General features: G+C 45.9%; 21 non-coding genes across 21 annotated transcripts; 11 read left to right on the forward strand and 10 right to left on the reverse strand.

The window, feature by feature from the left end:
• The first annotated feature begins 225 nt into the window (after positions 1–225).
• On the forward strand, positions 226–298 carry Trnar-acg (transfer RNA arginine (anticodon ACG)). Its single transcript has one exon. It is a non-coding gene; the product is annotated as a tRNA-Arg (tRNA).
• Positions 299–585: 287 nt separating this feature from the next.
• Trnam-cau (transfer RNA methionine (anticodon CAU)) lies at positions 586–657 on the forward strand. The gene has a single exon. It is a non-coding gene; the product is annotated as a tRNA-Met (tRNA).
• Positions 658–1081: 424 nt separating this feature from the next.
• On the reverse strand, positions 1082–1153 carry Trnad-guc (transfer RNA aspartic acid (anticodon GUC)). Its single transcript has one exon. It is a non-coding gene; the product is annotated as a tRNA-Asp (tRNA).
• A 107-nt stretch (positions 1154–1260) lies between these two features.
• Positions 1261–1352, reverse strand: Trnai-uau (transfer RNA isoleucine (anticodon UAU)). The gene is given in 2 exon segments: positions 1261–1296; positions 1315–1352. It is a non-coding gene; the product is annotated as a tRNA-Ile (tRNA).
• Positions 1353–1730: 378 nt separating this feature from the next.
• On the forward strand, positions 1731–1803 carry Trnar-acg (transfer RNA arginine (anticodon ACG)). The gene has a single exon. It is a non-coding gene; the product is annotated as a tRNA-Arg (tRNA).
• A 287-nt stretch (positions 1804–2090) lies between these two features.
• On the forward strand, positions 2091–2162 carry Trnam-cau (transfer RNA methionine (anticodon CAU)). The gene has a single exon. It is a non-coding gene; the product is annotated as a tRNA-Met (tRNA).
• A 424-nt stretch (positions 2163–2586) lies between these two features.
• Positions 2587–2658, reverse strand: Trnad-guc (transfer RNA aspartic acid (anticodon GUC)). Its single transcript has one exon. It is a non-coding gene; the product is annotated as a tRNA-Asp (tRNA).
• Positions 2659–9591: 6933 nt separating this feature from the next.
• Trnar-acg (transfer RNA arginine (anticodon ACG)) lies at positions 9592–9664 on the forward strand. The gene has a single exon. It is a non-coding gene; the product is annotated as a tRNA-Arg (tRNA).
• A 287-nt stretch (positions 9665–9951) lies between these two features.
• Trnam-cau (transfer RNA methionine (anticodon CAU)) lies at positions 9952–10023 on the forward strand. Its single transcript has one exon. It is a non-coding gene; the product is annotated as a tRNA-Met (tRNA).
• Positions 10024–10447: 424 nt separating this feature from the next.
• On the reverse strand, positions 10448–10519 carry Trnad-guc (transfer RNA aspartic acid (anticodon GUC)). The gene has a single exon. It is a non-coding gene; the product is annotated as a tRNA-Asp (tRNA).
• Positions 10520–10626: 107 nt separating this feature from the next.
• On the reverse strand, positions 10627–10718 carry Trnai-uau (transfer RNA isoleucine (anticodon UAU)). Its single transcript is given in 2 exon segments — positions 10627–10662; positions 10681–10718. It is a non-coding gene; the product is annotated as a tRNA-Ile (tRNA).
• Positions 10719–18016: 7298 nt separating this feature from the next.
• Positions 18017–18088, forward strand: Trnam-cau (transfer RNA methionine (anticodon CAU)). Its single transcript has one exon. It is a non-coding gene; the product is annotated as a tRNA-Met (tRNA).
• Positions 18089–18512: 424 nt separating this feature from the next.
• Positions 18513–18584, reverse strand: Trnad-guc (transfer RNA aspartic acid (anticodon GUC)). The gene has a single exon. It is a non-coding gene; the product is annotated as a tRNA-Asp (tRNA).
• Positions 18585–18691: 107 nt separating this feature from the next.
• Positions 18692–18783, reverse strand: Trnai-uau (transfer RNA isoleucine (anticodon UAU)). Its single transcript is given in 2 exon segments — positions 18692–18727; positions 18746–18783. It is a non-coding gene; the product is annotated as a tRNA-Ile (tRNA).
• Positions 18784–19161: 378 nt separating this feature from the next.
• Positions 19162–19234, forward strand: Trnar-acg (transfer RNA arginine (anticodon ACG)). Its single transcript has one exon. It is a non-coding gene; the product is annotated as a tRNA-Arg (tRNA).
• A 287-nt stretch (positions 19235–19521) lies between these two features.
• Trnam-cau (transfer RNA methionine (anticodon CAU)) lies at positions 19522–19593 on the forward strand. Its single transcript has one exon. It is a non-coding gene; the product is annotated as a tRNA-Met (tRNA).
• A 245-nt stretch (positions 19594–19838) lies between these two features.
• On the reverse strand, positions 19839–19910 carry Trnad-guc (transfer RNA aspartic acid (anticodon GUC)). The gene has a single exon. It is a non-coding gene; the product is annotated as a tRNA-Asp (tRNA).
• A 107-nt stretch (positions 19911–20017) lies between these two features.
• On the reverse strand, positions 20018–20089 carry Trnad-guc (transfer RNA aspartic acid (anticodon GUC)). The gene has a single exon. It is a non-coding gene; the product is annotated as a tRNA-Asp (tRNA).
• Positions 20090–20196: 107 nt separating this feature from the next.
• Trnai-uau (transfer RNA isoleucine (anticodon UAU)) lies at positions 20197–20288 on the reverse strand. The gene is given in 2 exon segments: positions 20197–20232; positions 20251–20288. It is a non-coding gene; the product is annotated as a tRNA-Ile (tRNA).
• A 378-nt stretch (positions 20289–20666) lies between these two features.
• Positions 20667–20739, forward strand: Trnar-acg (transfer RNA arginine (anticodon ACG)). The gene has a single exon. It is a non-coding gene; the product is annotated as a tRNA-Arg (tRNA).
• Positions 20740–21026: 287 nt separating this feature from the next.
• Positions 21027–21098, forward strand: Trnam-cau (transfer RNA methionine (anticodon CAU)). The gene has a single exon. It is a non-coding gene; the product is annotated as a tRNA-Met (tRNA).
• Positions 21099–21102: the final 4 nt, after the last annotated feature.

Raw genomic sequence — 21102 nt, forward strand, 5'->3', positions numbered from 1 at the left:
GCACATCAACCGGCTCTGGTCGTCGAGAAAACGCGGGAAAACGCGCGCCTTGCCTTCTGCTACCTGTCGAACAGCGAGAGCAGATGCGTGGCAAGCTCTAAGCTCTGCAGGCGCACTGCGGCCACGCAGCTGGACGAGAGGTACCTTCCTTGGGAGCTTGCTCAGCCATGGAGAACACGTTTCTTCGCCAATTGCACTTGCCTCGTAGAAAGAAATGCTGCCACTGGCCCTGTGGCGCAACGGATAACGCGTCTGACTACGGATCAGAAGATTCCAGGTTCGAATCCTGGCAGGGTCGGCATTTTGTTGGTTGCCGACGCGTAGCTGGGCAGTGGATTTCGTATGTCGACGCATCGTGGAGAGCTTTGTTACTCCTGTGCATCTCGCAGCTGCATGTCGAGTCAATCGTGGTAAATATCGCAGCCTGCAAGCGTCAGCGTAGCGTCAGTCGAGCAAAGTCGAGACAAGTCAAGCTGAGAGCTGTGGGAGATGATACGCAATTAAGTACAGGCGTGTGAAAGCGACGCAGACAACGCTTTCCAAGTGTCCCACGTCACGTGGCGAAGAGCCAGCGCAACCCCAGCCAGCAGAGTGGCGCAGTGGAAGCGTGCTGGGCCCATAACCCAGAGGTCCGTGGATCGAAACCACGCTCTGCTAAAATTATTTCTTTTGCAGACTGTGTCGAGCTCGATTATTACGCCCACAGCGTCGGCTGGGGTGCCTTGATTCAGCGTTAACAGCAAACCCAGTAATTCTGAAGTGTGAAGAATGCGAGAACCACTTCCTAAGATGTAGCATTTTTTAAGATTTTGCACCAACTACACTCCTTGATCGCAAAGTTAATGCTCTTACGACCCCCATACGCGCAACACTCGAACAGGTTTGTGAGATAAAAATCGCATCTCCCCGGCGGGGAATCGAACCCCGGTCTCCCGCGTGACCGGCGGCGATACTAACCACTATACTACCGAGGATGCGATGTAAACAGGTGCCTGTGTGCGAGAGATATGGTGCAAGTAGCCGCAAACGTCCTACACTAAGTTCGGAGAGTGAAAAAGCAGCAATTAAAAATCGGATGTGCCTCCCCGGCGGGGAATCGAACCCCGGTCTCCCGCGTGACAGGCGGGGATACTAACCACTATACTACCGAGGAAGACGCAGCTAGCGTCTCGAATGCACAATTATGTTACTCAAATAGCTGATACATCTCAAACCTAGCCTCCTGTTGCTGTCAGAGACAGCTGCTAAGAAATAAAAGTATGCCCCAGGTGAGGCTCGAACTCACAACCCCAGCATTGCTCACGGCTACTGCCTTATAAGTACCGTGCGCTAACCAATTGCGCCACTGGGGCTACGACACAGTGTTCTCAGTTAGCGGTATTCACTTTGCTGCAAACCAGTGGTGGCCACAGAAACATACGATCGCCACCTGATGCCATACTGCGACTTTGGCACCTGACTACCAATGCTTCGTGCTATTCTTGTTTCATATGCTACGCTTACATGCACATCAACCGGCTCTGGTCGTCGAGAAAACGCGGGAAAACGCGCGCCTTGCCTTCTGCTACCTGTCGAACAGCGAGAGCAGATGCGTGGCAAGCTCTAAGCTCTGCAGGCGCACTGCGGCCACGCAGCTGGACGAGAGGTACCTTCCTTGGGAGCTTGCTCAGCCATGGAGAACACGTTTCTTCGCCAATTGCACTTGCCTCGTAGAAAGAAATGCTGCCACTGGCCCTGTGGCGCAACGGATAACGCGTCTGACTACGGATCAGAAGATTCCAGGTTCGAATCCTGGCAGGGTCGGCATTTTGTTGGTTGCCGACGCGTAGCTGGGCAGTGGATTTCGTATGTCGACGCATCGTGGAGAGCTTTGTTACTCCTGTGCATCTCGCAGCTGCATGTCGAGTCAATCGTGGTAAATATCGCAGCCTGCAAGCGTCAGCGTAGCGTCAGTCGAGCAAAGTCGAGACAAGTCAAGCTGAGAGCTGTGGGAGATGATACGCAATTAAGTACAGGCGTGTGAAAGCGACGCAGACAACGCTTTCCAAGTGTCCCACGTCACGTGGCGAAGAGCCAGCGCAACCCCAGCCAGCAGAGTGGCGCAGTGGAAGCGTGCTGGGCCCATAACCCAGAGGTCCGTGGATCGAAACCACGCTCTGCTAAAATTATTTCTTTTGCAGACTGTGTCGAGCTCGATTATTACGCCCACAGCGTCGGCTGGGGTGCCTTGATTCAGCGTTAACAGCAAACCCAGTAATTCTGAAGTGTGAAGAATGCGAGAACCACTTCCTAAGATGTAGCATTTTTTAAGATTTTGCACCAACTACACTCCTTGATCGCAAAGTTAATGCTCTTACGACCCCCATACGCGCAACACTCGAACAGGTTTGTGAGATAAAAATCGCATCTCCCCGGCGGGGAATCGAACCCCGGTCTCCCGCGTGACCGGCGGCGATACTAACCACTATACTACCGAGGATGCGATGTAAACAGGTGCCTGTGTGCGAGAGATATGGTGCAAGTAGCCGCAAACGTCCTACACTAAGTTCGGAGAGTGAAAAAGCAGCAATTAAAAATCGGATGTGCCTCCCCGGCGGGGAATCGAACCCCGGTCTCCCGCGTGACAGGCGGGGATACTAACCACTATACTACCGAGGAATACGCAGCTAGCGTCTCGAATGCACAATTATGTTACTCAAATAGCTGATACATCTCAAACCTAGCCTCCTGTTGCTGTCAGAGACAGCTGCTAAGAAATAAAAGTATGTCCCAGGTGAGGCTCGAACTCACAACCCCGGCATTGCTCACGGCTACTGCCTTATAAGTACCGTGCGCTAACCAATTGCGCCACTTTTTTTTTTTTTTTTTTTTTTTTGTTTTTTTTTTTTTTTTTTTTAACCACTTTTTTTTTTTTTTTTTTTCTTTTTAGACCGCTCTTTTTTTTTTTTTTTTTTTTTTTTTTTTTTTTTTTTTTATTCCAACGCCTTAACCACTTTTTTTTTTTGCCACTTTTTTTTTTTTTTTTACTTTTTATTTTTATTTTTTTATTGTTTTTTGATTTTTTAAAGGAGAATAGAAGCTTAGCAGCATGAGGCAGGTGGAGGCAAAACGGGCAGGGGTCTGAAACTTGAGGCCTGGCCGTGATGTCTCCCCCCAGTCCCGTTGCTGAGTTGCTTCATTATAATATTCTTGATGGAGTATGGAAGCTATGCTTTGTGTTCATCCTACTCCTGAACCGATTGAGCCTTCATTTTAGACAAAAAATTTAGTTCATGTTGAGGCATTAGCAATTGAAGCTGATAGCTTGTAGCGTGTGCGGTATTTATTTAGTAGATATATATTATTCCCACTGCTTCTTGACAACAAAAAACATGCCTTTTTGTAACAAAAAAGTAATCATGAAGCAATGGATGCTGATTGTGTATATTTGGTTGCTCATGGTCTAGTTCTTTTTTTTTTTGTATTAGTTTGTTTGTTTTATTTTCGCTTTTTTTTTTCTTGTAAGGGAAGAATCTTCATTGAATGCAAAAAATAAGTGTTATGGTAAGGCACTATTGCCATAGCCTTATTGTCTTCTTGATAGGTATAATGATAATAAAAAAAAAAAGGAGAAAAATCCTCTTCCATTAAAAGAAATGAGACTTCCATGTTAGTAATAAAATCGTAAGAAAAAAATCTTATCTGTACCCTACGATGGTGATTTTTTGTTGTTTCTTGTTCTTAATTTTTTTTTCTTTTTTTTTTTTTTCTTTTTAACGTTTTGTTGTTTTTGTTTTCGGCTTCTGCTGTGGAACGAACAAAATAGCCTTCTGAGTTAGCAAAGTATAATTGATGATTATATGAAGCTGGAAAATTGTAATTTTTTTTTCCTGGTTTTTAGAAAACAAGCGTCCATTCGCTTAAAGAAATGATTTGTGTTTATCTCAGCCGCATGTCAACCAATGCCCAGTCGCTCAAATACTATTTTTAGCATATTGCCGTAGTTCTTCTTGTGATCTTTATATTTCAGGGCTCTATAAAAAGCAAACTTCAAGTTCACGTAAAACTCAATGGAATTGTCAGATCCCAGGTGATTCATTACGTAGTTCACATAGTGTCCCATTAACCAGTGGACGGAGTTGTTTTTTGCTGCGGGAAAGTAGCGAGTCTGAGGCCTGAGGAATGTCACAGGGGGAAAATTTTCTACCGAAGACCTCGTAAGAAATGCAAGTTGTTCTCTAATCCAATTACAGATTTGTAGATTCCCACCGCACGTTAATCTGTGCACTAACGTATCGATCAGTTTGCATTTGAGACAGAGATTCGTTTCGCTAATGCCGATTGCATGTAGCCTTTCATTAGTGCTGATGGTCCCATTGACTGTTTTATACCATGTTGATTTGACGTCGGATGGAAGACCACGCATATGAATATTTTCCCATATGGCGTCCCAATCAAAATGTGGGTATTTGCTTTCTAATTTGTTTCTCCCCTCCATTTTCCTTCGATGACACAGAATATCGCGGGCCGTGATCCGTCGTGAGTTGATTATGGCATTGCCAAGATAGCTGAGTTCCACGAAATATACTCGAACGTGCTGGAGCCGGTTATTTATTTTTTGCACATTCACCGGTGGCTGTAGACTTGCAGGCCTGACAACTTCAAATAATTTAGTTGTAACGCTGTCAGCGTGGTCGCTAAGGATAGTGGCGGTCCTTTTTATAAAAAGTGCAGACGCCTTATTTCTAATGTCAACTAAACCTAAACCTCCTTTCCTGGGATCTAAGGTCGCTGTTGTTGCAGCTACTCGGAATATTTCACCTCTCCACAGATAACTGGCAATGGTAGACATTATCTGTTTTCCAATCATTTTTGGTAACGGGAAGATCTGCGCTGTAAAGTAACCTTTGGAGAGGAGGCAGTTGTTAATGAAAAGTACCCTCTGAAACTGGTTCATATTACGGGAAAGGTTTTCTCTTGTTATTCCAAGAATTTGTCCTGACGTATTTCTCCAATTGATAGCTGCCATTTTCAATGGACAAGGCGTCAGCGTTATTCCCAGTGCTTTGCACTGGGTGACTTTTGTCGCCCAGGCTAATGTGGTGTGTTGAAAACCCCGTAGGTTTAAAAGTTTGCTTTTGTTGGCGTTGAGACTCGCTCCGGAGACGCTACAGTACTTCTTAATTAGTATGTCCAATTTCGAAATGTCTTCGGCATTACGCACTACGACTCCGACATCATCGGCATAGGCGTTTATAACAGTTCGGTGAGCAGATAATGTGAGGCCAGTCAGGGTGACATGAACACTGCGGAGAAAAGGCTCTAAAGACAGCACGAAGAGGAGCATTGAGAGGGGGCTGCCTTGAGGCACGCCACGCCTGATCTGGATCTGCTTTGTCCTCTGGCTGTTGACTGAGATACAAGCGCTGATTCCTGTTGCAATATTTCTAATCACACTTAGGACGCGCTCATTAAAACCTATTTTCTTCAGTGTGGCATTAAGGAATCTATGATCCACACGATCAAAAGCTTTCTGGAAGTCAATAAACATGATAGCACATTTGATATTGGTCACAGCAGTGATTGCAATTACATCTCTATATTCAGCTATGCTTTTAAAAATACTCCTATTAGGAACACATGACTGGTATGGGCTTACTATCTTTGTAGCGAGCTGTGAGAGTCTGTTGTTTATAATTCTGCTGATAATTTTATAATCAGAGTTTAACAGAGAGATAGGACGAAAGTTATTAAGGTTTGTTTTTGCAGTAGTTTTTGGAATGAGTACTATTGTACTCTCTTTAAAAACAGAAGGTATCTGTTTTCCCTGAAGCACCTCGTTTGTGATTCGGGTAAACATGTCACCAATCAAAGGCCAGTATCGTATATAAAATTCAACAGGCAAACCATCCGGTCCCGGTGATTTCTTCAAAGGAGACTTGCAGATGGTTCTGTAGATTTCTTCGTTAGGACACTCGACGAGAAGGTGTTCGTTTTCCTCATCCGACACCTGAGGAGCTATGGAACTAAGGTAATCATCGAAGGACTCTTCACATACAGGACTGACTGAGTATAGGTCTTCGTAATACTTGTGCACTGCATTGACGATGTCTCTCTGAGTCGTGAGTGTCTCGCCATTTTCAGACTGAAGTCCATCGATGAAGGTGCGTCTCCTATTTCTTTCGTGCCTCAGTAGATGGTACAAGGAAGCATGTTCATCCTCCACGACTGTTTTAGCCTTTGATTTTATTTTCAGACCCTCCATCTGCTGTCTTTTAATGCTGAGCAATTTGGCCTTGGTTCGCTTGATATCTACCAGACGGATGTTGGAAGTGTCTGCCTGCTCGTATAGATTTCGCAGCACGGTGTAAGAAAATTCTATGGAATTTTTCAAGTCTTTCGATCGTTGTGCACCATAAGGGATGAGAACTTTTCGCAGTTTAGGCTTTGCCCTGTGGCACCACCAGTCTAGTACTGAGACATGCCTGTTTACGGAGCGGAGGCACATCGCCCACGCTTCTGTCAAACTTTCCTCTAGTCCGTCTTCCTGCATCAGGGACATGTTAAGGTGCCATTGACTTCTGAAACGACGAGTAGGTTGCGCAGTAAGGCTGACGGTAGCAAGCACGGCACTATGATCAGAAAAGTAGACAGGAGTCGTCTCCGCTTTAATGAAAGAGCTGACTAGACTTTGCGATATGTAGAGTCTGTCAATTCTACTTCGTGATTGAGGACCGATATATGTGAAAGCCACAAATGTGGGATACGTTATTTCCCAAGCATCTTTAAGCTGTAAAACAGTGACAAAACGCTTCAATTCATTGCAGTTATTAAAATTTGGAACCTGGTCTTTTTTATTGATCACACAATTAAAATCACCGCCGATTATAAGATCCGTTGGGTTTTTCCGCAATAAATAAATGATCTCGTCTTTAAAGAACTGTGCTCTTGCCATTCTATTGGATGTGCCGGAAGGGGCATACAGATTGATAAGAGTAAAACCAAAGACTTTTATACCTATCGCTCTGCCGGATTCCAATCTTTCAATATCTGTGACAGGGATCCCCTCCCTGACTAAAATTGCTGTCCCTATGTTAGTGTCAAGCGAGACATTTGAAATAGACAAATATCCTGGCACTGTAAGGTTAGTGAGAACAACTTCTTGTAGGAAAACAATGTCCGTCCCTGACTCATATAGGTACTCTTTGAGCGCCGCAATTTTAGTCGTCGATGTAATCCTGTTAATATTGATAGTTGCAAAAGTATACGCCTGGGACATTTAGTTTACATAAAAATGTACATAAAGGAATAAAAAAAAAAAAAAAAAAAAAAAATTGTAAAATAATGAGAAAAACAGGGAGCTGTGTCGCTTCTAGAAGGGATAAAATATTCCACGTCAACAAGCACCTGCTAGAATAATCTACAGAAAAATACCTATGAATATGGAAAATACATGAACCACTGCGTGTGGGTCCTCCGAAAAATGACTAAGACAATAGGACAATCAGAACATAAAGCGGTTCAACGATATTTTTTCCCCTTTTTTTTTTTTTTTTTTTTATTGAAATGTGATCCTCAGTTTGGTGGAGGATTCCTAAGGTCTCGGGTTTTAGTTTTGCAGAGGGGCTTGCCATCACTAATGGTACTTGAAGGTACATCCTTAGGTTTTTCCGTAATAATTTCATACAGGACATTCTTGGCCGTTGCGTCATCTTTTCCAGGTTGTTGTTTGCTTTGGTTACGGGAAGCTTTGAGATTAGGTTGCGGTTTGAGTCTACGTCTTTGGACATCGTGGTTCAACGCACCGTCCTTCGCGTTGTCTATCTTCACCACCGTTGAGACCGAAGCTGCCTCAACAGTGTCCTGTTCATGACGTCCACTTCCTTGTCCTTCCGGCACTAACTCCAGGGCACTGACTGAATCGGTTGGTTGGGGGTCGGTGAGTTCGTGAATGCGGTTCTGCTCCGTCACCTCATGGGGTTCGGAGTGCGGCACGTCCGTCGCCGCGACAACCGTTACTGCTTCGCCTCCGTGGTCGGTTGGTACCTGTGCGGCAGCCGACAGCGGTTGGGTTGTCTTAGCCGCTGTCGTCATTTCCATACATGTACTGTCTGTTTCCTCTAACACATTTGCGTCACACTGCTTCTGTTTGCGGGTGGAGGGGGAGTTGCGGGAGGACTCGCCGTCCGAGCCGTCATCAGTCACCTCCAACGGTCGTTTCTTATTCTGAAGATCGCATTCGGGAACAGAAGGGTGACTTGTTATTACTTGCAGAGGTGGGAACTCTGTGTTAGTTACAGCGGGCATTGTAGAAGTACCTGCACCACTGTCATTAGAAGAAGGAGGGGAGTTGCTGCTTGGTAAGACGTCGCTAAGGGTCAATTTTTGACGCTGTGTTAGATTATTCCGGAGGACAAAAACACGGCGTGGACAATCTTGTCTGAAATGACCTGTCTCGTTACAAATATTACACGTACGCTCCTGTCCAGAATAAACAACATGTGCTTTATGACCTGCAACAGATATATGGGACGGAATATTGGCTTTCACCTCCATTTCGACGGACCTAATGCCATTATAACACTGTATCTTGTACAGCTTCGACCATCTTTCGTTATAGATGGATTTAACTTCCCCATATTTAGATAGAGCGTCTTTGATCAACTGATTGTCAACTTCGATAGGAACGTTCAAAATCCTCACATTGGTGTACATGATATCAGCTTTTCGTACAGAAACATTACTTGTTGAACCATCTCGATGAACAAATTCAACAGAATTACCCCATTTTGCAATTAACTTATCGACAGTCACGGAGTTCAGAAATTTAACATAAACACAGTATTTTTCAGCATCTAACTGCGTGGTGTGAACAGAGTCAGAATTGATACAGATTACCTCGGTGAGCCAGTCATGGATCTCCAGTGCAGTGGGTTGGACCGGCCGGGTTTCCTTCTCGAACGAGAAGACTAACGTATTCTTCCTGACGGTGTCAGACATGATCTTCTGTGCCGACGAAATTCCGGTACAAACCGAAATCGCGACGAAGGACGAAACGGAGAATGGACAATAACACTTCACAAACACTTATCAGGACCACCAAATGCAATAACACTACGAAAATGCACAGACAGCTGTACGTAAACACAAAACACCGGCGATTGCGCTAGCGTGTGCGGAGCAAGCAACAAGCACGTCCGACCGCGGCGACGGCTAAAGCCAGAATATTGGGGCTACGACACAGTGTTCTCAGCTAGCGGTATTCACTTTGCTGCAAACCAGTGGTGGCCACAGAAACATACGATCGCCACCTGATGCCATACTGCGACTTTGGCACCTGACTACCAATGCTTCGTGCTATTCTTGTTTCATATGCTACGCTTACATGCACATCAACCGGCTCTGGTCGTCGAGAAAACGCGGGAAAACGCGCGCCTTGCCTTCTGCTACCTGTCGAACAGCGAGAGCAGATGCGTGGCAAGCTCTAAGCTCTGCAGGCGCACTGCGGCCACGCAGCTGGACGAGAGGTACCTTCCTTGGGAGCTTGCTCAGCCATGGAGAACACGTTTCTTCGCCAATTGCACTTGCCTCGTAGAAAGAAATGCTGCCACTGGCCCTGTGGCGCAACGGATAACGCGTCTGACTACGGATCAGAAGATTCCAGGTTCGAATCCTGGCAGGGTCGGCATTTTGTTGGTTGCCGACGCGTAGCTGGGCAGTGGATTTCGTATGTCGACGCATCGTGGAGAGCTTTGTTACTCCTGTGCATCTCGCAGCTGCATGTCGAGTCAATCGTGGTAAATATCGCAGCCTGCAAGCGTCAGCGTAGCGTCAGTCGAGCAAAGTCGAGACAAGTCAAGCTGAGAGCTGTGGGAGATGATACGCAATTAAGTACAGGCGTGTGAAAGCGACGCAGACAACGCTTTCCAAGTGTCCCACGTCACGTGGCGAAGAGCCAGCGCAACCCCAGCCAGCAGAGTGGCGCAGTGGAAGCGTGCTGGGCCCATAACCCAGAGGTCCGTGGATCGAAACCACGCTCTGCTAAAATTATTTCTTTTGCAGACTGTGTCGAGCTCGATTATTACGCCCACAGCGTCGGCTGGGGTGCCTTGATTCAGCGTTAACAGCAAACCCAGTAATTCTGAAGTGTGAAGAATGCGAGAACCACTTCCTAAGATGTAGCATTTTTTAAGATTTTGCACCAACTACACTCCTTGATCGCAAAGTTAATGCTCTTACGACCCCCATACGCGCAACACTCGAACAGGTTTGTGAGATAAAAATCGCATCTCCCCGGCGGGGAATCGAACCCCGGTCTCCCGCGTGACCGGCGGCGATACTAACCACTATACTACCGAGGATGCGATGTAAACAGGTGCCTGTGTGCGAGAGATATGGTGCAAGTAGCCGCAAACGTCCTACACTAAGTTCGGAGAGTGAAAAAGCAGCAATTAAAAATCGGATGTGCCTCCCCGGCGGGGAATCGAACCCCGGTCTCCCGCGTGACAGGCGGGGATACTAACCACTATACTACCGAGGAATACGCAGCTAGCGTCTCGAATGCACAATTATGTTACTCAAATAGCTGATACATCTCAAACCTAGCCTCCTGTTGCTGTCAGAGACAGCTGCTAAGAAATAAAAGTATGCCCCAGGTGAGGCTCGAACTCACAACCCCGGCATTGCTCACGGCTACTGCCTTATAAGTACCGTGCGCTAACCAATTGCGCCACTGGGGCTACGACACAGTGTTCTCAGTTAGCGGTATTCACTTTGCTGCAAACCAGTGGTGGCCACAGAAACATACGATCGCCACCTGATGCCATACTGCGACTTTGGCACCTGACTACCAATGCTTCGTGCTATTCTTGTTTCATATGCTACGCTTACATGCACATCAACCGGCTCTGGTCGTCGAGAAAACGCGGGAAAACGCGCGCCTTGCCTTCTGCTACCTGTCGAACAGCGAGAGCAGATGCGTGGCAAGCTCTAAGCTCTGCAGGCGCACTGCGGCCACGCAGCTGGACGAGAGGTACCTTCCTTGGGAGCTTGCTCAGCCATGGAGAACACGTTTCTTCGCCAATTGCACTTGCCTCGTAGAAAGAAATGCTGCCACTGGCCCTGTGCATTCTGGCTTTAGCCGTCGCCGCGGTCGGACGTGCTTGTTGCTTGCTCCGCATACGCTTGCGCAATCGCCGGTGTTTTGTGTTTACGTACAGCTGTCTGTGCATTTTCGTAGTGTTATTGCATTTGGTGGTCCTGATAAGTGTTTTTGAAGTGTTATTGTCCATTCTCCGTTTCGTTCTTCGTCGCGATTTCGGTTTGTACCGGAATTTCGTCGGCACAGAAGATCATGTCTGACACCGTCAGGAAGAATACGTTAGTCTTCTCGTTCGAGAAGGAAACCCGGCCGGTCCAACCCACTGCACTGGAGATCCATGACTGGCTCACAGAGGTAATCTGTATCAATTCTGACTCTGTTCACACCACGCAGTTAGATGCTGAAAAATACTGTGTTTATGTTAAATTTCTGAACTCCGTGACTATCGATAAGTTACTTGCAAAATGGGGTAATTCTGTTGAATTTGTTCATCGAGATGGTTCAAAAAGTAATGTTTCTGTCCGAAAAGCTGATATCATGTACACCAACGTGAGGATTTTGAACGTTCCTATCGAAGTTGACAATCAGTTGATCAAAGACGCTCTATCTAAATATGGGGAAGTTAAATCCATCTATAACGAACGATGGTCGAAGCTGTACAAGATACAGTGTTATAATGGCATTAGGTCCGTCGAAATGGAGGTGAAAGCCAATATTCCGTCCCATATATCTGTTGCAGGTCATAAAGCACATGTTGTTTATTCTGGACAGGAGCGTACGTGTAATATTTGTAACGAGACAGGTCATTTCAGACACGATTGTCCACGCCGTGTTTTTGTCCTCCGGAATAATCTAACACAGCGTCAAAAATTGACCCTTAGCGACGTCTTACCAAGCAACAACTCCCCTCCTTCTGCTAATGACAGTGGTGCAGGTACTTCTACAATGCCCGCTGTAACTAACACAGAGTTCCCACCTCTGCAAGTAATAACAAGTCACCCTTCTGTTCCCGAATGCGATCTTCAGAATAAGAAACGACCGTTGGAGGTGACTGATGACGGCTCGGACGGCGAGTCCTCCCGCAACTCCCCCTCCACCCGCAAACAGAAGCAATGTGACGCAAATGTGTTAGAGGAAACAGACAGCACATGTATGGAAATGACGACAGCGGCTAAGACAACCCAACCGCTGTCGGCTGCCGCACAGGTACCAACCGACCACAGAGGCGAAGCAGTAACGGTTGTTGCGGCGACGGACGTGCCGCACTCCGAACCCCATGAGGTGACGGAGCAGAACCGCATTCACGAACTTACCGACCCCCAACCAACCGATTCAGTCAGTGCCCTGGAGTTAGTGCCGGACGGACAAGGAAGTGGACGTCATGAACAGGACACTGTTGAGGCAGCTTCGGTCTCTACGGTGGTGAAGATAGACAACGCGAAGGACGGCGCGTTGAACTACGATGTCCAAAGACGTAGACTCAAACCGCAACCTAATCTCAAAGCTTCCCGTAACCAAAGCAAACAACGACCTGGACAAGATGACGCAACGGCCAAGAATGTCCTGTATGAAATTATTACGGAAGAACCTAAGGCTGTACCTTCAAGTACCATTACTGATGGAAAGCCCCTCTGCAAAACTAAAACCCGAGAACTTAGGAATACGCCACCACACTGAGGATCACCATTCACCAAAAAAAAAAAAAAAAAAAGGGGGAAAAATATCGTTGAACCGCTTTACGTTCTGATTGTCCTATTGTCTTAGTCATTTTTCGGAGGAACCAAACGCAGTGGTTCATGTATTTTCCATACTCATAGGTATTTCTCTGTAGATTATTCTTGCAGGTGCTTGTTGAAGTGGAATATTTTATCCCTTCTAGAAGCGACACAGCTCCCTGTTTTTATCATTATTTACAATTTTTTTTTTATTCCTTTATGTACATTTTTATGTAAACTAAATGTCCCAGGCGTATACTTTTGCAACTATCAATGTTAACAGGATTACATCGACGACTAAAATTGCGGCGCTCAAAGAGTACCTATATGAGTCAGGGACGGACATTGTTTTCCTACAAGAAGTTGTACTCACTAACCTTACAGTGCCAGGATATTTGTCTATTTCAAATGTCTCGCTTGACACTAACATAGGGACAGCAATTTTAGTCAGGGAGGGGATCCCTGTCACAGATATTGAAAGATTGGAATCCGGCAGAGCGATAGGTATAAAAGTCTTTGGTTTTACTCTTATCAATCTGTATGCCCCTTCCGGCACATCCAATAGAATGGCAAGAGCACAGTTCTTTAAAGACGAGATCATTTATTTATTGCGGAAAAACCCAACGGATCTTATAATCGGCGGTGATTTTAATTGTGTGATCAATAAAAAAGACCAGGTTCCAAATTTTAACAACTGCAATGAATTGAAGCGTTTTGTCACTGTTTTACAGCTTAAAGATGCTTGGGAAATAACGTATCCCACATTTGTGGCTTTCACATATATCGGTCCTCAATCACGAAGTAGAATTGACAGACTCTACATATCGCAAAGTCTAGTCAGCTCTTTCATTAAAGCGGAGACGACTCCTGTCTACTTTTCTGATCATAGTGCCGTGCTTGCTACCGTCAACCTTACTGCGCAACCTACTCGTCGTTTCAGAAGTCAATGGCACCTTAACATGTCACTGATGCAGGACGACGGACTAGAGGAAAGTTTGACAGAAGCGTGGGCGATGTGCCTCCGCTCCGTAAACAGGCATGTCTCAGTACTAGACTGGTGGTGCAACAGGGCAAAGCCTAAACTGCGAAAAGTTCTCATCCATTATGGTGCACAACGATCGAAAGACTTGAAAAATTCCATAGAATTTTATTACACCGTGCTGCGAAATCTATACGAGCAGGCAGACACTTCCAACATCCGTCTGGTAGATATCAAGCGAACCAAGGCCAAATTGCTCAGCATTAAAAGACAGCAGATGGAGGGTCTGAAAATAAAATCAAAGGCTAAAACAGTCGTGGAGGATGAACATGCTTCCTTGTACCATCTACTGAGGCACGAAAGAAACAGGAGACGCACCTTCATCGATGGACTTCAGTCTGAAAATGGCGAGACACTCACGACTCAGAGAGACATCGTCAATGCAGTGCACAAGTATTACGAAGACCTATACTCAGTCAGTCCTGTATGTGAAGAGTCCTTCGATGATTATCTTAGTTCCATAGCTCCTCAGGTGTCGGATGAGGAAAACGAAAATCTTCTCGTCGAGTGTCCTAACGAAGAAATCTACAGAACCATCTGCAAGTCTCCTTTGAAGAAATCACCGGGACCAGATGGTTTGCCTGTTGAATTTTATATACGATACTGGCCTTTGATTGGTGACATGTTTACCCGAATCACAAACGAGGTGCTTCAGGGAAAACAGATACCTTCTGTTTTTAAAGAGAGTACAATAGTACTCATTCCAAAAACTACTGCAAAAACAAACCTTAATAACTTTCGTCCTATCTCTCTGTTAAACTCTGATTATAAAATTATCAGCAGAATTATCAACAACAGACTCTCACAGCTCGCTACAAAGATAGTAAGCCCATACCAGTCATGTGTTCCTAATAGGAGTATTTTTAAAAGCATAGCTGAATATAGAGATGTAATTGCAATCACTGCTGTGACCAATATCAAATGTGCTATCATGTTTATTGACTTCCAGAAAGCTTTTGATCGTGTGGATCATAGATTCCTTAATGCCACACTGAAGAAAATAGGTTTTAATGAGCGCGTCCTAAGTGTGATTAGAAATATTGCAACAGGAATCAGCGCTTGTATCTCAGTCAACAGCCAGAGGACAAAGCAGATCCAGATCAGGCGTGGCGTGCCTCAAGGCAGCCCCCTCTCAATGCTCCTCTTCGTGCTGTCTTTAGAGCCTTTTCTCCGCAGTGTTCATGTCACCCTGACTGGCCTCACATTATCTGCTCACCGAACTGTTATAAACGCCTATGCCGATGATGTCGGAGTCGTAGTGCGTAATGCCGAAGACATTTCGAAATTGGACATACTAATTAAGAAGTACTGTAGCGTCTCCGGAGCGAGTCTCAACGCAAACAAAAGCAAACTTTTAAACCTACGGGGTTTTCACCACACCACATTAGCCTGGGCGACAAAAGTCACCCAGTGCAAAGCACTGGGAATAACGCTGACGCCTTGTCCATTGAAAATGGCAGCTATCAATTGGAGAAATACGTCAGGACAAATTCTTGGAATAACAAGAGAAAACCTTTCCCGTAATATGAACCAGTTTCAGAGGGTACTTTTCATTAACAACTGCCTCCTCTCCAAAGGTTACTTTACAGCGCAGATCTTCCCGTTACCAAAAATGATTGGAAAACAGATAATGTCTACCATTGCCAGTTATCTGTGGAGAGGTGAAATATTCCGAGTAGCTGCAACAACAGCGACCTTAGATCCCAGGAAAGGAGGTTTAGGTTTAGTTGACATTAGAAATAAGGCGTCTGCACTTTTTATAAAAAGGACCGCCACTATCCTTAGCGACCACGCTGACAGCGTTACAACTAAATTATTTGAAGTTGTCAGGCCTGCAAGTCTACAGCCACCGGTGAATGTGCAAAAAATAAATAACCGGCTCCAGCACGTTCGAGTATATTTCGTGGAACTCAGCTATCTTGGCAATGCCATAATCAACTCACGACGGATCACGGCCCGCGAAATTCTGTGTCATCGAAGGAAAATGGAGGGGAGAAACAAATTAGAAAGCCAATACCCACATTTTGATTGGGACGCCATATGGGAAAATATTCATATGCGTGGTCTTCCATCCGACGTCAAATCAACATGGTATAAAACAGTGAATGGGACCATCAGCACTAATGAAAGGCTACATGCAATCGGCATTAGCGAAACGAATCTATGTCTCAAATGCAAACTGATCGATACGTTAGTGCACAGATTAACGTGCGGTGGGAATCTACAAATCTGTAATTGGATTAGAGAACAACTTGCATTTCTTACGAGGTCTTCGGTAGAAAATTTTCCCCCTGTGACATTCCTCAGGCCTCAGACTCGCTATTTTCCCGCAACAAAAAACAACTCCGTCCACTGGTTAATGGGACACTATGTGAACTACGTAATTAATCACCTGGGATCTGACAATTCCATTGAGTTTTACGTGCACTTGAAGTTTGCTTTTTATAGAGCCCTGAAATATAAAGATCACAAGAAAAACTACGGCAATATGCTAAAAATAGTATTTGAGCGACTGGGCATTGGTTGACATGCGGCTGAGATAAACACAAATCATTTCTTTAAGCGAATGGACGCTTGTTTTCTAAAAACCAGGAAAAAAAAAAATTACAATTTTCCAGCTTCATATAACCATCAATTATACTCTGCTAACTCAGAAGGCTATTTTGTTCGTTCCACTGCAGAGGCCGAAAAAAAAACAAACAAAAAAACGTTAAAAAAAAAAGAAGAAAAAAAAATTAAGAACAAGAAACAACAAAAAATCACCATCGTAGGATACAGATAAGTTTTTTTTTTTTTACGATTTTATTACTAACATGGAAGTCTCATTTCTTTTAATGGAAGAGGATTTTTCTCCTTTTTTTTTATTATTATTATACCTATCAAGAAGACAATAAGGCTATGGCAATAGTGCCTTACCTTAACACTTATTTTTTGCATTCAATGAAGATTCTTCCCTTACAAGAAAAAAAAAAGCGAAAATAAACCAAACCAACTAATACAAAAAAAAAAAAAAGAACTAGACCATGAGCAACCAAATATACACAATCAGCATCCATTGCTTCATGATTACTTTTTTGTTACAAAAAGGCATGTTTTTTGTTGTCACGAAGCAGTGGGAATAATATATATCTACTAAATAAATACCGCACACGCTACAAGCTATCAGCTTCAATTGCTAATGCCTCAACATGAACTAAATTTTTTGTCTAAAATGAAGGCTCAATCGGTTCAGGAGTAGGATGAACACAAAGCATAGCTTCCATACTCCATCCAGAATATTATAATGAAGCAACTCAGCAACGGGACTGGGGGGAGACATCACGGCCAGGCCTCAAGTCTCAGACCCCTGCCCGTTTTGCCTCCACCTGCCTCATGCTGCTAAGCTTCTATTCTCCTTTAAAAAATAAAAAAACAAAAAAAAAAAATAATAAAAATAAAAAGTAAAAAAAAGAAAAGTAAAAAAAAAAAAAAAAAAAATAGCTCAGTCGGTAGAGCAAAAAAAAAAAAAAAAAAAAAAAAAAAAAAAAAAAAAAAAAAAAAAAAAAAAGATAGCTCAGTTGGTAGAGCATTAGGAAAAAAAAAAAAAAAAAAAATGGTGTAACGGTTAGCACTCTGGACTCTGAATCCAGCGATCCGAGTTCGAATCTCGGTGGAACCTTCGTTTAGTCTAAATTTTCTGTAATAAGCGTTTCTCGCCGAGGAAGTATCAGCGATAGGCTCAGGGATTTAGTTTCTACGTTTGTGTTAAAAACGAGACGTCTATGAAACGGCTGAATATTAGTGCGACGATGTGACCTATATAGCAATAAAAAAAAAAAAAAAAAAAAAGTGGCGCAACGGATAACGCGTCTGACTACGGATCAGAAGATTCCAGGTTCGAATCCTGGCAGGGTCGGCATTTTGTTGGTTGCCGACGCGTAGCTGGGCAGTGGATTTCGTATGTCGACGCATCGTGGAGAGCTTTGTTACTCCTGTGCATCTCGCAGCTGCATGTCGAGTCAATCGTGGTAAATATCGCAGCCTGCAAGCGTCAGCGTAGCGTCAGTCGAGCAAAGTCGAGACAAGTCAAGCTGAGAGCTGTGGGAGATGATACGCAATTAAGTACAGGCGTGTGAAAGCGACGCAGACAACGCTTTCCAAGTGTCCCACGTCACGTGGCGAAGAGCCAGCGCAACCCCAGCCAGCAGAGTGGCGCAGTGGAAGCGTGCTGGGCCCATAACCCAGAGGTCCGTGGATCGAAACCACGCTCTGCTAAAATTATTTCTTTTGCAGACTGTGTCGAGCTCGATTATTACGCCCACAGCGTCGGCTGGGGTGCCTTGATTCAGCGTTAACAGCAAACCCAGTAATTCTGAAGTGTGAAGAATGCGAGAACCACTTCCTAAGATGTAGCATTTTTTAAGATTTTGCACCAACTACACTCCTTGATCGCAAAGTTAATGCTCTTACGACCCCCATACGCGCAACACTCGAACAGGTTTGTGAGATAAAAATCGCATCTCCCCGGCGGGGAATCGAACCCCGGTCTCCCGCGTGACCGGCGGCGATACTAACCACTATACTACCGAGGATGCGATGTAAACAGGTGCCTGTGTGCGAGAGATATGGTGCAAGTAGCCGCAAACGTCCTACACTAAGTTCGGAGAGTGAAAAAGCAGCAATTAAAAATCGGATGTGCCTCCCCGGCGGGGAATCGAACCCCGGTCTCCCGCGTGACAGGCGGGGATACTAACCACTATACTACCGAGGAATACGCAGCTAGCGTCTCGAATGCACAATTATGTTACTCAAATAGCTGATACATCTCAAACCTAGCCTCCTGTTGCTGTCAGAGACAGCTGCTAAGAAATAAAAGTATGCCCCAGGTGAGGCTCGAACTCACAACCCCGGCATTGCTCACGGCTACTGCCTTATAAGTACCGTGCGCTAACCAATTGCGCCACTGGGGCTACGACACAGTGTTCTCAGTTAGCGGTATTCACTTTGCTGCAAACCAGTGGTGGCCACAGAAACATACGATCGCCACCTGATGCCATACTGCGACTTTGGCACCTGACTACCAATGCTTCGTGCTATTCTTGTTTCATATGCTACGCTTACATGCACATCAACCGGCTCTGGTCGTCGAGAAAACGCGGGAAAACGCGCGCCTTGCCTTCTGCTACCTGTCGAACAGCGAGAGCAGATGCGTGGCAAGCTCTAAGCTCTGCAGGCGCACTGCGGCCACGCAGCTGGACGAGAGGTACCTTCCTTGGGAGCTTGCTCAGCCATGGAGAACACGTTTCTTCGCCAATTGCACTTGCCTCGTAGAAAGAAATGCTGCCACTGGCCCTGTGGCGCAACGGATAACGCGTCTGACTACGGATCAGAAGATTCCAGGTTCGAATCCTGGCAGGGTCGGCATTTTGTTGGTTGCCGACGCGTAGCTGGGCAGTGGATTTCGTATGTCGACGCATCGTGGAGTGCTTTGTTACTCCTGTGCATCTCGCAGCTGCATGTCGAGTCAATCGTGGTAAATATCGCAGCCTGCAAGCGTCAGCGTAGCGTCAGTCGAGCAAAGTCGAGACAAGTCAAGCTGAGAGCTGTGGGAGATGATACGCAATTAAGTACAGGCGTGTGAAAGCGACGCAGACAACGCTTTCCAAGTGTCCCACGTCACGTGGCGAAGAGCCAGCGCAACCCCAGCCAGCAGAGTGGCGCAGTGGAAGCGTGCTGGGCCCATAACCCAGAGGTCCGTGGATCGAAACCACGCTCTGCTAAAATTATTTCTTTTGCAGACTGTGTCGAGCTCGATTATTACGCCCACAGCGTCGGCTGGGGTGCCTTGATTCAGCGTTAACAGCAAACCCAGTAATTCTGAAGTGTGAAGAATGCGAGAACCACTTCCTAAGATGTAGCATTTTTTAAGATTTTGCACCAACTACACTCCTTGATCGCAAAGTTAATGCTCTTACGACCCCCATACGCGCAACACTCGAACAGGTTTGTGAGATAAAGATCGCATCTCCCCGGCGGGGAATCGAACCCCGGTCTCCCGCGTGACAGGCGGGGATACTAACCACTATACTACCGAGGATGCGATGTAAACAGGTGCCTGTGTGCGAGAGATATGGTGCAAGTAGCCGCAAACGTCCTACACTAAGTTCGGCGAGTGAAAGAGCAGCAATTAAAAATCGGATGTGCCTCCCCGGCGGGGAATCGAACCCCGGTCTCCCGCGTGACAGGCGGGGATACTAACCACTATACTACCGAGGAAGACGCAGCTAGCGTCTCGAATGCACAATTATGTTACTCAAATAGCTGATACATCTCAAACCTAGCCTCCTGTTGCTGTCAGAGACAGCTGCTAAGAAATAAAAGTATGCCCCAGGTGAGGCTCGAACTCACAACCCCGGCATTGCTCACGGCTACTGCCTTATAAGTACCGTGCGCTAACCAATTGCGCCACTGGGGCTACGACACAGTGTTCTCAGTTAGCGGTATTCACTTTGCTGCAAACCAGTGGTGGCCACAGAAACATACGATCGCCACCTGATGCCATACTGCGACTTTGGCACCTGACTACCAATGCTTCGTGCTATTCTTGTTTCATATGCTACGCTTACATGCACATCAACCGGCTCTGGTCGTCGAGAAAACGCGGGAAAACGCGCGCCTTGCCTTCTGCTACCTGTCGAACAGCGAGAGCAGATGCGTGGCAAGCTCTAAGCTCTGCAGGCGCACTGCGGCCACGCAGCTGGACGAGAGGTACCTTCCTTGGGAGCTTGCTCAGCCATGGAGAACACGTTTCTTCGCCAATTGCACTTGCCTCGTAGAAAGAAATGCTGCCACTGGCCCTGTGGCGCAACGGATAACGCGTCTGACTACGGATCAGAAGATTCCAGGTTCGAATCCTGGCAGGGTCGGCATTTTGTTGGTTGCCGACGCGTAGCTGGGCAGTGGATTTCGTATGTCGACGCATCGTGGAGTGCTTTGTTACTCCTGTGCATCTCGCAGCTGCATGTCGAGTCAATCGTGGTAAATATCGCAGCCTGCAAGCGTCAGCGTAGCGTCAGTCGAGCAAAGTCGAGACAAGTCAAGCTGAGAGCTGTGGGAGATGATACGCAATTAAGTACAGGCGTGTGAAAGCGACGCAGACAACGCTTTCCAAGTGTCCCACGTCACGTGGCGAAGAGCCAGCGCAACCCCAGCCAGCAGAGTGGCGCAGTGGAAGCGTGCTGGGCCCATAACCCAGAGGTCCGTGGATCGAAACCACGCTCTGCTAAAAT

This window comes from Schistocerca serialis, chromosome 9 (assembly GCF_023864345.2).
Source record: "Schistocerca serialis cubense isolate TAMUIC-IGC-003099 chromosome 9, iqSchSeri2.2, whole genome shotgun sequence".
In the NCBI taxonomy this organism is placed as follows: domain Eukaryota; kingdom Metazoa; phylum Arthropoda; class Insecta; order Orthoptera; family Acrididae; genus Schistocerca; species Schistocerca serialis.